We start from the raw sequence: 12,326 nt of genomic DNA, 5'->3' as shown, positions 1-12,326 counted from the left end.
GGACACCCTATTTCAATTCATATTTTAAATATTCTGGAAGAATTTTCTTTTGTGTTGTAGTTTAACTTAGGGCTACTCTGTCTTTGGTAGTTTCCTATTAACTAGTCAGAGCTGAACATGATCAATCGATTGCCTGTTTTACTGTTTCAGAGGTCCTGTGACTCTTAGATCAAAGAATACTACATGAAGGAACTAGTTGGGGGTGATATATGTTTTCCTATTTAAAGCATATTTTTCTCATTTAGTCAATATGTTTTAGTTTCTAACTGAAAATTCTCATACCCATCATAGAAATAAATACCAACCCATTTCCTGTTCTTAAAAAAATAAAAAAATTAATAACACAACCTTTACTTATAAAGCCACATTATGAAATTTTGAACTCTCATACTATATTTTTTCATTCTACCTATAATTATTACTTATTATAATTAGAAATTTTTATAACACTGTAAGGGTTCAGATAAATAATCTATTATAAACCTTTCATTTTAATGAAAAATTGCAGGCTTACATACAATTGAGAAAGTAATATTATGAACACTTGTGTACCCAAAATTCAGCTTGAGAAATAAAGCACTGCAGATGCTCATTGAAACTGTCTGTGATTCCTTCCCAATTCCATTAACCTCCATCCTCCCCAGAAGTAACCTCTACCCTGAATTTGATGTTGAGTACTATCTTCCATGTTTAAATACTTTTGCTACATATGCATATCATCATAAAAATAGATATAATTATTTTAGATGTTTTTAAACTTTATTATCTAAATGCTATCTTCCCACAGGCATCTTTCTGCAACTTGCTTTTGTTGTTGTTATTCTGCATTATAGTTTTGAGAGTCATCCATGCTAATTCACATAGCTCTGGTGCATTCATTTTCCCATTTACAGTTTCTGATACTAGAGTAAGTGAATATCCTATAAATTATTTGCCTACTTATTTATCCAAAAATGTCAGGTTATGTCCTGTTTCTTTTTGAAGTAATTCTGGAGTGAGCATTTTATGTACATGTGTCTTTTATCCATGTATGAGAATTTCCCTAGGAGTGGAAAGATGAGATTTTAGGATAGAGCATCTTCAACTATTGTTAAACTGCTCTCTGAAATTGTTGGACTATTGTATATTCTCCATGATTTCTCCACATACGCATCAATATTTGGTATCGCTGGACCTTAAAATTTTTGTCAGTTTGATGTCTGCAAAATGATACCTCATCATTTTAACCGGCATTTCTTTAAAACTAGGGAGCTAGTTTTTCAGATGTTTCAGATGTTTTTTCAGATGTTTATTGGACACTGAGAATGCTCTTCTCTCAATTGGCATCATCACTTTTGCCCATTTTTTCTATCATATTTTTTGTCCTTTTAGATTTATAAGAAATATAAGAAGTATTTTGTATATTAATACTTCTTTGGTTATATGCATTGCAAATATCTTCTCTTGGTCTTTGATGTGACTTTGTGATGTTACATACATTTTTAAAATTTTAATATATCAAATTAAATTTTTTTTTTGCTTTATGGACTTTGATTTTTGTGTCTTGTTTAATAAACCTTTCTCCTCCTACCCACCCAAAATCATAAAGCTATTTCCCCCTAAGAGTTGTAAGTTTTTCTCTTGCATCTTTAGATCTTTAAACCTACCTTAAACACATAATGCAGGTGTGACATGAAGTTGGGATGTATTGTTATTTTTTTCATATGGTTAATCTATTGTGTAAATAATTCATCTTTCCTCACTGCTCTTTAATGCCACCTGTTATTTATCAAGTTTCTATAAATGCATGGAGAGTTTTCTCAGCTCTCTATTTTATTCCATTGCACTATTTTCCACCACTGAACCAAAGTTACCCTGCTTTAATTATTACAATTTTATAGTAAGCTTTAATAGTTAATAAGGAAATTCCTCTCACCTTACTCTTCAAAATTATCTTGACTATTTTTGACCCTTTGCCTTGTAAACACATTTTAGAATTAACTTTTCAAGTTCTATAACAAATCGTAATGGGACTTTAATTTTAATTACATTAATTTTATAGATTAATTTATAATATTGAGTCTTCCCATCCAGGTACAAGTACACTTGTCTATTTGGGTTTACTCCTTAATTTTAACAGATAAATTAACCATGGACCAAAAAGTAACTGCTCAAAATCAGGGAGCCCATAAATAGAAAACCAGTTGTTGAGGGCATGTCTATTTATGAATAGCAGCTCTTACTCTAAGAACACTCATTTATTCAGTTAAGAAAGAAGATCTTGGATTCCTTGCACTTACTGCACCCACCAGCATGAAAGTGAACCCAACTTCCCTGATTTCCTGGGCCCTTATTAATCAACGTGTGTTCTGGTGTCTTATTAGAAATGCAGAAACTTAGCACCTCCCTGAATCTACAGAATCAGACTCTGCATTTAAAAAATATTCCTCAGAATGGGGGTAGGCAATGAGGAGATAATGCTTAACATGTATAGAGTTTCTATTTGAGCTGAGCGCACAACACTGTGAACATAATAAGCAACACTGAAATATATGTTTTAATGTGGCTAAAAGGGGAAATTTTAGGTTGTATATATGTTAGTAGAATAAAATATTTTTAAAAATCATAGGACTTTACATCTTTAACAGTGAACCCTATTGTAAATGAGGGACTATAGCTAATAGTACAATTATAAAAATATTCTTTCATTAATTGCAACTAATGTACCACACAAATGCAAGGTGTTAATAGGGTGTTATATGGGAACTCTGTATTTTCTGCATGATTTTTCTGTAAACCTACAACTTCCCTAATAAAAAACCCCATATATGTTTGTGAATATATATATATATTCCTCAGTGATTGGTAGGCACATTAAAGTTTGAGAAGTATTGCTTAGCACAACGGAGTCTGGAAATTCATTGTGTTGCCTCTTTCTCTCTGAAACCTGTCAGAAACACTAGTGGTAATCCTGAGTTACTGAATCGCAAAGGGTTCAAGTAAGCAGCATTGAGACCCACATAACACCCCTTAGATCTTGTTCTTTGACCACAGGCTCCTATGAGCCATACCTGTTTTGCAGAATGAACATCTTCAATTTAAAATGAGAAGAGATTGTTATATATATGTGTATATATGTGTGTGTGTGTGTATATATATATGTATACATATATACATATATATATAGTCTAAAAAGAAAGCAAAATGTTAAGGGTTTTTTAAAAGCAGCATCACTCAGGAAGACTGAGGCTTCTTTTGATCACTACACTTACTCAGGAAACAAATTCATTTGTTTTGAAATAACAGAGCCACCCCCAAATTGGCATTTTAGCTATTAAATACAATTGGGGAAAATACTGAAGAGAAAAGATGCAATACTGGAGAGACTGCAGCACAGAAGATCCTGTCTTTAAAAGTAAAAACAAAGGAGAAAGATCAGACGATTTATTTAAATAGTCATATACTATTCACGTTAATCTCAGTTCAGCCTTCTTCCTGTTTAACTACTACAGCAGCCAGTTATGTACTGGGGAAGGAAAAAAGTGAGGCCAGGGGATGAAAAAAAGTGAGATCCCTGCAATATCGTCTCCAGCCACTAGGGGTGTCTTTGTACCATTTTTCATCCTGCACCGATTTGGAGTAGAAACCTGTATTAGGGGAAAACCAGGGTCCTCGGCATTTTTTGCGAGCAGTGCACCCAGAATCCAAAAAGATTAAAAAAAAAAAAAAAAATGACGAAAGAAGGAAAGAAAGAAGGAAAAGAAAGAAACCACAGTTCTTTCGGTCACCGGAACAGGGCTACGAAATCGCTCCACTAGACATCAGCACCGAGAATTCATTTTTGAGGTCAATTTCCAATCGAGATAAATTTATTGGATTAGTAGGATTATTTGATTGCAGCTAGGAAGCAGCGTTGTTTGATCATTTGTATTTCTTGCCTGATGGTCGGATTTACATGGAGGTGGCTTTGGGTCTCGAGGATTCTGGATCGTGGTTACATCTGGAAAGGAAAAAGGATCAATCGACACGTTTTGGAATTGTCCGTGGGTGAATGAAAAGGTGGGGGGTTGAGGGGTGGAAAACTGGGGTTGCAGTTGCTTAGAGGGAGGAAAAAAGGAAGCGTTTTGAATCCTGAAACAAGAATTACGGAGTCCTCAAGATTTAAGAAAAAGCGTCTAGAAACTGGAAAATACTTTGACGATTTCAGCTTGAATTTGACGGCGAAGTGTTGTAAAAACTGTCTCCTTGAATTCTTGGAAGGGGCCTGGGGGAAGATGAGGGGACTTCCTCCGTGGATTTATTTTACTGAGGGTAAGTTTGTGGCTCTTTTATTTGGGAGGGGGCTGCCTGGGCTGGTGTCACTGCGCGGAAGGTGATGGGGACGCGGTGCCTGGCGATGAGAAGGGAAATGGGGACGTAAAACCAGCTCGCGCTTCTCCGGGTGGATCGCTGGGGAGCTACCCAGATCCTGGCGTCGGTGGGGAAGCCCAGCAGCCCTCCAAGCTCTCAACTTTGCCTTGAAAATCTCGCAGATGAGAGCTCCCTCCTGGATCCAGTGACTTTTCCTAATGATACTTTAAGGAGAGGAGGCAGCGGTGCCTTGGAGGAGCTGCATGTGTAGGGGAAAGCCCAAGTAGAAATTGCTCCTTGCTTCCAGGCGCGGTTTCGGCGACAGTCTTGCTTCTGGGGCAATTTTGCTGGGGGAATTGGCCGCTTTCATCTTGTCTCTCCTTCTCCCTCCTTCTCCGTCTCTCATCCTCTCCTTCTCCCTGCCCCCTTCCTCCTCCCCTTTCTCTCACTTGAGCACTAAAGGGTTACAGGGTCGCTGCATCGGATGGAGACAGTAGAAGCGGGTGACTGGCCACACATGTTGACTTGTAATTCACTTGCTTGACTTTCCATGATACAGTCCGAGGTAACTTTCTTCGAGTTGAACGAGTCCAGGACGGCGTTGCAGCGTTTTTGTCGAGGGCCCAGGCTGGCGAGTGCGCCAGGCAGCCGGCTGCATTTCTGATGCATCCCTACCCTGGTTGCCTTGCCACTTACTGGCTTTTCATTCCGACTGAGCTGTGAGCGCGTTCCCAGACATTTTCCTACATCTGAATTCAGGGAAATTGTTTTCCTATATTTTTATTTTGTTATTTTTTATTTTGTTGCTCTTAAGAAAAACTCATCTTCATTTGCAGACGAAAAGTCAATTTCAACAGATATAATTAAAATTAGTCACTCAAATGAGTGAATATTAATTGGCTTAGAAAACTGAAAGTTCCTTTAGAATCGAGAAAAACATATTATTCTATATCAATTTTGGAGTCTACATGGGTTCGGAATAATTACATGTAAATAACTAATTTATTTAAGAGATGGATATAGATTTCCCAGTCTTGTGTTAAATAGGTTAATGAAAGCCCCCCCTTCCCTCTGACCCCTCAATATCATCAATTTAGTTGGATTTTTCTATTTAAGACCATTCTTTAAATTTTTAAACCTTCAGACATTCAAATGCAGTGGAATAAAGTAGAGATAGATAATACTTAAAATATAAAATAATTTTGTATATTTTAATATTTTGAAGAAAGGCATCAAATATATTTTTAGGGGGTTCTATTTACAGATTGTGAAATATATACAGATACCTTTATGGTTTCAGCACTGGAGTGTCTCCATTATGTGTGAACTCAACAGAAGGCAACTCTTCAATGTCATCTGAAGCACACTCATCCTTCCAAATACTTAATTCAAGAATTCCACCTATATCAGACATTCTGGTTACTAAAAAAGGAACTTCAGCAAACTTTCTTCCTGGATTTGTTTGTGTATGAGTTTCTTAAATCTAAACCATACCTATATATTTTGAAGATGAAACAACAAAATATACAACTTTTGTCTCCCAAGAACACTGAAGTGGAAAAGTTAGATATTTTCTGTTTCTGCAGACTCTGTTCAAGCTTTTCAAAGGATTATAGAAATAACAAGAAATAGTTTCTGTGAGACCAATTGTTAGTCTTTAAGGAGATATCTGGGAGGCTAAGTTTGCCTTTAATTCATGCTGTTCTAAGTCACGTGCTTCACATGTGGTCTGGAACTAGTAGAATGGATATTACTTTCTAGCCACTGCTCTGGCCACACAATTCAGTAATATTTAACATAATTTTCAAAGTTTTAATTTAAAAAAAGGCAGCTAGCAAGTAACATATTTAATGAAACTAACCAATAAATAATGAAAGTGAATAGTGGATGGGTTGAAATTTCCCTTTTCAGAGTAATAGAGAATATGGCTGTTCATAATTGACTATTGATTTTAAAGTAAATGGAGAATTTAAAATATGGAAAAGCAGCATTTTAGAGGTTAATTTGCATATTTTGTATCCATTGAACTAATGGTCCTGGCATGTGTCATACATAGGGCTAAAGCAGAAGCCTTAGCTGAGGGTGCCTTTTAGTGGTTGAACAATGTTTTTCTCTGTCAAGAATAATTAATATTTTCTACTGACTCATTACATTCTCTTTTGGCAGTGAAAAAGAAGAGGGGGAAATTGACCTACTCTCTGGTATCATCTGCTTTGGAGGGGGGAGGTCTTCTTTGTGTCTTCAAGCAGTTCCTACGCAAACCTTGGATTAACTTTGTAGGTAGTAGATCCATCTTGAAAGTAAATACACCAATAAAGATGGAAATAAATATGAACAAACTGACACATGACAAGTTTTTAAAGCCATAGTCAGTAAATGAAGAGCAAGGTATCCAATTAGATAAATGTTCTCCACTAATAGAGTGGATGATTCTAAGAACTATTGAAAAAAGTGAAGAATTTCCTTGAAAAATTAATTGCATTTTGCTCTATCTTATCTAAAAACATGTTTTTGGTCATGATTATTAAAAAGAATATGGTGGCCTTGGTCAGTGGTTTTTATTTTGCTTCAGAGTAACACAAAATGGGTTAGTTTGGAGAAAAGGAATGGAATTCCTCAACTGGCTCTGAAAATTGGAAGCACATTTCCTAATGGAAATGACAAGAAATAGCACTGGATTCCTCAAAGCTTATCATTAGGGAAAAACTGATGTTGCATTTGCTGTAACATTGCTTGACAGATGCACCTGTCCCTCAAAAGCTTCCCATGTGTTCTAACTGGCCTAACATTTCAGGGAAGGCTGACACATTTGCTAAAGCTTCCTTCTCTGATATTGAGATGCTTAACTGCAGTTAAATGTTATTTTATATTAACCAATATTTTTAAAAAGAAAATTACTACACATATTTAATTGGAAAAAAAAAGAAAAGGGCAGTCCTTTTTTGAATGATATGTTGCAATTAAGTACATGGCATTCCAAAGTGTAAATTTTCCATCTCTTTTGCTTTATTAGGAAATGCAGAGGAAAAAAAAAAAAGGAAAAGAAAACTGGCAGTGATTTTGAAGTTTCAATTTTTAGATCTCAAAATTTCAAAGCTCAAAACAACAAAAATTTAAAACAGTGAACACTCTTAATGAATCTAAGGTATCCTTTAGTAATACCTTTTAGAAGATGATTTAAAAATTTTTGACCAAAGATAGCTAAACTCTTAATCTTGTGGCATAGCAACATTTCACATGTTTCTAAGAATGAGTCCTTAACAGGTTTGGTTATGTTTGTTTTGTTATTAATGAAATCACATTGACAGTAATTCAAGGATGTGAATGATCATTGCCTTCATGAATCCCCTCTCCCATCCTACACCCTTTTGTTAGCAAACCTGTATGGGAGAGAAAGACTGCCAACTCACTGTAAGCTTAGCTGAAGTCAGAGGAAATAGTAAATCACCCCAGGCATTTGAAATTATTAGACATTAAACTTTTGGGGGATTTTTATATGAATTCTTTTTACAACAGTCAATATAATCTCTTCTGTGCTTATTTCGTTGCATGTAAGAGAAATTCTAGTCAATGGCAAAACACTTTACTGCTGCCATTATTGCAGACTTTATAGATCAGAGATGTGTCAGCATGTTAGCTTTAGCAGTAATGCCTCTTTTGTGTGAAACCTTATGGGCCTTGCAGGCACTCTCTCATCCTGACACTCATAAAACGTTCAAGTTCCCGTATTTATTATTTAATTTTCTTCCTATATATAGCAATGGAGCACTTCAGTATATGAATGTGTAGCCAAAAAATGACAGGCAAGCATGGATGGGACCAATGAGTTTTAATAATACACATGTTAGGAATTCTTAAAGGAAGTTTAATTAAGAAAAACAAGTTGAGCATGAAATTCATTTTCGAACAAATGCAAGTTAAGTTGCTGCTACAGATGTAAAATCAAAAACCACAGTGATACATCACAGGAAATAAAGTTCTAGGCTGAGGCTAGACCTACTTAATGCAGTTAACACCCTAGGCCCTCCCTTTAAGATGATGAGTTTGGATTTGAAGTATTAAATAGAAAAATGTATACTTTTCACAGTGTTTTCACTTTTCTCTGGTTTCTATAGCAATTTTAGTTCAGTATTTTAACTATGTATCCAGCCACACTTTTTTTTTTGTGGTACAAAATACTGGTTACTTTAGCATGGGCCATATAGTAATCTTTTCTATTTCTGTAGCCTACTTTTCTAATGCTACATATGCCTGCAATTGAAGCTATCTGCTGCGGCCCATGCCCTGCCTTTGGGTGTGTTACGGGTGGTGCTTCAATAAAAGATCGGCTTATTTATCCATTTACCTGCATCTATAATTCTATTTAATTTTTTGGCATGCTTTAGAAAATAAGTAGATGCATTTATTTGCTTGTTTTCTTATTTATTATGGTAGTGGTAGTGTGTGTGTGTGGGTGTAGGAGTTGGGGAGCAGGTAGAACTTGGGGCAAAGATTTTCTTAGAATGAGGTTTTCTTACCTTTATCCTGCATCTAAATAGCATAGATGCATCCTGGAAAAAGTGAAGAAGTTAGGCAATAATAAGAAGGTCTTATATTTGTACCTCAACAACTGCCTCTTTGGAAATAGATGCTTGGGATCACTTATGTGTAACAGAAGTGCTTCTCTTTTGTTCCTTGATATACCCAATGAATGTTGGGTCTTCAGAAAAAAGAAGTTAGTTGTAATGTTTCAAAGAGATTTGAAAATTATTGTTATTTTTTTAATAGCAGTGGTGAATACTTTCATATTGTCTTATGAAATACCATGCTTGAAAATTGAACAAGGTCAAACATGAAATCAGAGAGACTGATTTCATAGACTCCAAGTTGGAATTACCACTAGTATAAATTTCCCTTATAGTACAATGACCTCTTCTGTGCAGAACTGACCAAGAAAATGTGATTGCTACATATGTCATTGACCAACAGTTGTCATAATAGTCACACCTGAAAGTAATACTTGGGCCATTTAATAGTTAACCATAGTGCTAAAAGGAATAAAGGTTCTGTTCAGTAACCGTTATGTTTCAAGTCAGTGCATCTGTCATTTTTAATTTAAATCCATATTACTTAGCTGTCCAAAACTTTACACACAAGTGACAGTGTTATCTATCCTCGTTCTCATGTATGAAAAAAGTCACCAGTTTCGTTACCTCCTGAACAGTGCCAAGTGTTCTTATGCATATGTGATTATGAGAACTGATGCCAAAATTCCTATTATTTAGAGCTGTGGTCTTTACTAATGACGTCTGAGGATTTGTGTATACAAAAGCAAAACAATTTGTATAGCTGAAAGAATACTGTAGTAGTAGTCTCTATGACTTCCATGATTGCAGGAATTTTTGTATGATTTGTTCAATGTTATGCATTTCTCCCCAGGACAGAGAACAGCACCTGGTACAATTATTAGTTATTAATAATTATTTGTTGAATGAATGAAGAGACATGTGCTCTAGTTCTAGAGGTCAATAACTAAATCTATAACTCCTTTACTTGACTAATACTTGGTATCCTCACTTTTGCTTTTTTTTAAACATATAATCAGTTATTATTTGAATTGACCAGAAATTTTGAAGTCATTTACAAAAAAAGTAGACAGGGATATATTTAAAAAATTGAGTTTTAATCCAAGATAAATAATTGGAACTTTTTAGTGATCTTTGTATATTTCTATATAATTTTTTTCTGATAAATTATTCACTCAAGCCTTACATTACATAATGGGATTATTTCTATTATAACTTGCTAAAAATTGCATTAGAGTCATTTTCTACCACAAAGAATATATGCTATCTTCATAATTAGTAAAAATTATTCAAACAGGTAGGAAAAATGGGCTGTAAGACAATTTGATTTAAAATATGAAATTTGGAGTTTGAGTCATTTAAGAATTTCTATCTTTTTTAAAAATATTTCTAAATTTCTAAATTTTACAAATATGCTGAACCCACCTAGTAGCAAGTGCCCTTCCCCCCTCCCTCCATCTCTTTTAACACTTTGTATGTCCATGCTTCCTATTGCTCAATATTATTCAAATGGTGAATTCATTTAGCAACTTATACTCCGTGTCTATATTGAATTCTTGATGACATCTATTCGATAATATTCCACTACACAAATGGCCCAGGAATAGAGCATTGTTTGAATATTGTTATTTTTATTGTTACTAATAGAACTGTAACATAGGGAAAATGAAAGATGTGGCTAACTGAAGAATGCTAGTGTAATATTCTTTGCCCTTTGCAGCACTGATTGAGATATGAGCTATGTCAGGAGAGACAGAAAGCCATTATTGCTGTTTGGTGCCTTATGTGAAAGGGTTGATAGTCTTAGTCCGGTTCCTTGTAGACAGCTACTCCTTAAATAATAGTCATTATAGTATTTGCCAATTCCAGTAGAAGCCTGAGACTGAATGGGGACAAAGGTTTAACTACCCTCTCTCTGCTAATCATCCTCCACGGGGTCAAGATCGACATTTCCTGGCACAGGGCCATGCTGAGAGACTTAGCACTAACTCTGCCAAAGTTGTAGCTATTCTCTGGCAACAAGGGATTTTTTAAAGAGGACTTTAATTAAGCAGGGCACCAGGAATGGCAATTCTCCACTCTTCCCAGGCATCAGCAACTCACTAGAAACAAAAGTAAGCTTAAAGAGGGAATTAAGAATGAACCACTGCTCTTAGGTTGTGCTAGCTTCTCTATAAAGACACTGGCAGGCATAATTAAGTTGCTTCTGGAAGCATGATTTGTGACCCAAAGGTGGCTCCCTTCAGAGAAAAGTATCAATTTAATATCAAGGGAAGTAATCAGCTCTACCTAGTTGTCGCTCCTGAGCTCTTGAGTGATTATTCATTTTCTTCTGGGGGTATCACAAGGTTGCCAACTGGTTTTAAAAACATGTCTTGCAGTATTTTACATATACATTAAAACTGTTGCCCATGCCTTTAAAACAATATACTCTCGCCGTGATTAGGGCCACTTGCACCCCTTTCACCCTTCTGTTCATTTGAAAGTAAGGATTCCTAAGTAGAATCTAAATGTAAAACTTTGTATTTGGAGATTTTACCTGAGAGTAGGTTCAGAGTAAATAGAATGTAAAACTTATTTAATATAGTTAAACGTTAAATAGCTTGTTTCAACTTTTTAGCTAAGCACACACATACAAATCAAAACCAAACAAAAGAAAACAGAGTACTCCAATACTTTAGCCACTAGTTTAATAATGGTAAGGCAGAAGGAAATCACTTTTAATCACTTTGTCTTTGGGTTGTCAGAAAAGCTGTTATGACATCTTATAATCCCATTGTGCACCAGAAAATAATGGAATTAGCCACCAGTCTCTATGGCCATCTACGCATACCCCCATGGGATGAGGAATTTTCCTTGAGCTTTAATTTGTTCCAGCCTCTTTGTTTTACTCAGTCTTGCTGCAACTCTGATTAAACTAATGCCTCCTTAGAGGCCAGGTATTACATACAGATGGATAAATAAAACATGGTTACAGGGTTAATTGATGAAAAAAATGGTAAGCTAATGAGTGGGTGTTTCATTAAACAAATATTCTCTGAGAACCCGCTATGTAATGCATTGTGCCATGAGTGGGTATTAAAAATAGATGATTCAAAAGACGCAGGCTCTATTGGCAAAAAGTAAAACCAGTCTGATTATGTCATTTTTGTGCTTATAACACGTCTCATTATACTTGGGGTTAAGATCTCAGATCCCTAAAATGGCCCTCAAATTCTTGAGTTATTGACTCTTCTGTCACCTTCAGTCTGTTGCCCCACTCTTCTCTCAGGTCACACAGGCCTCTCTGTTCTTGGAAACCCCACACTCCGTGGCAGTCGGTCTCCTCTCTCCTCTGCCTGACACACTGTGTTCCCTGGTCTTCACCTGCCAATTCCTACTCATCCTTTAGAACTCAGCTCCCAAGTCACTTCCCAGGAAGCTCATCCTTCC

The 12,326-nt window shown here is 35.7% G+C and overlaps 1 protein-coding gene across 6 annotated transcripts in view; it reads left to right on the top strand.

Moving 5' to 3' along the window:
• Nucleotides 1-12,326, top strand: part of NLGN1 (neuroligin 1) — a 931,345-nt gene that overhangs the window by 183,536 nt on the left and 735,483 nt on the right. For 5 of the 6 annotated variants that reach the window (XM_037840487.1, XM_037840480.1, XM_037840477.1 and 2 more), the window contains exon 1: nucleotides 3,642-4,290. The exons of the other annotated variant lie outside the window; for it this stretch is intronic. The gene's annotated coding sequence lies outside the window, so the exon portion shown is untranslated. Of the gene's footprint in view, nucleotides 1-3,641; nucleotides 4,291-12,326 lie in introns of those variants that run through there. 6 annotated transcript variants of the gene reach the window in all.

The sequence above is a fragment of the Choloepus didactylus genome, chromosome 1 (genome assembly GCF_015220235.1).
Source record: "Choloepus didactylus isolate mChoDid1 chromosome 1, mChoDid1.pri, whole genome shotgun sequence".
Classification (NCBI taxonomy): domain Eukaryota; kingdom Metazoa; phylum Chordata; class Mammalia; order Pilosa; family Megalonychidae; genus Choloepus; species Choloepus didactylus.
Note: the sequence above shows the minus strand (reverse complement) of the source record. Positions and strands in the feature narration are given on the sequence as shown.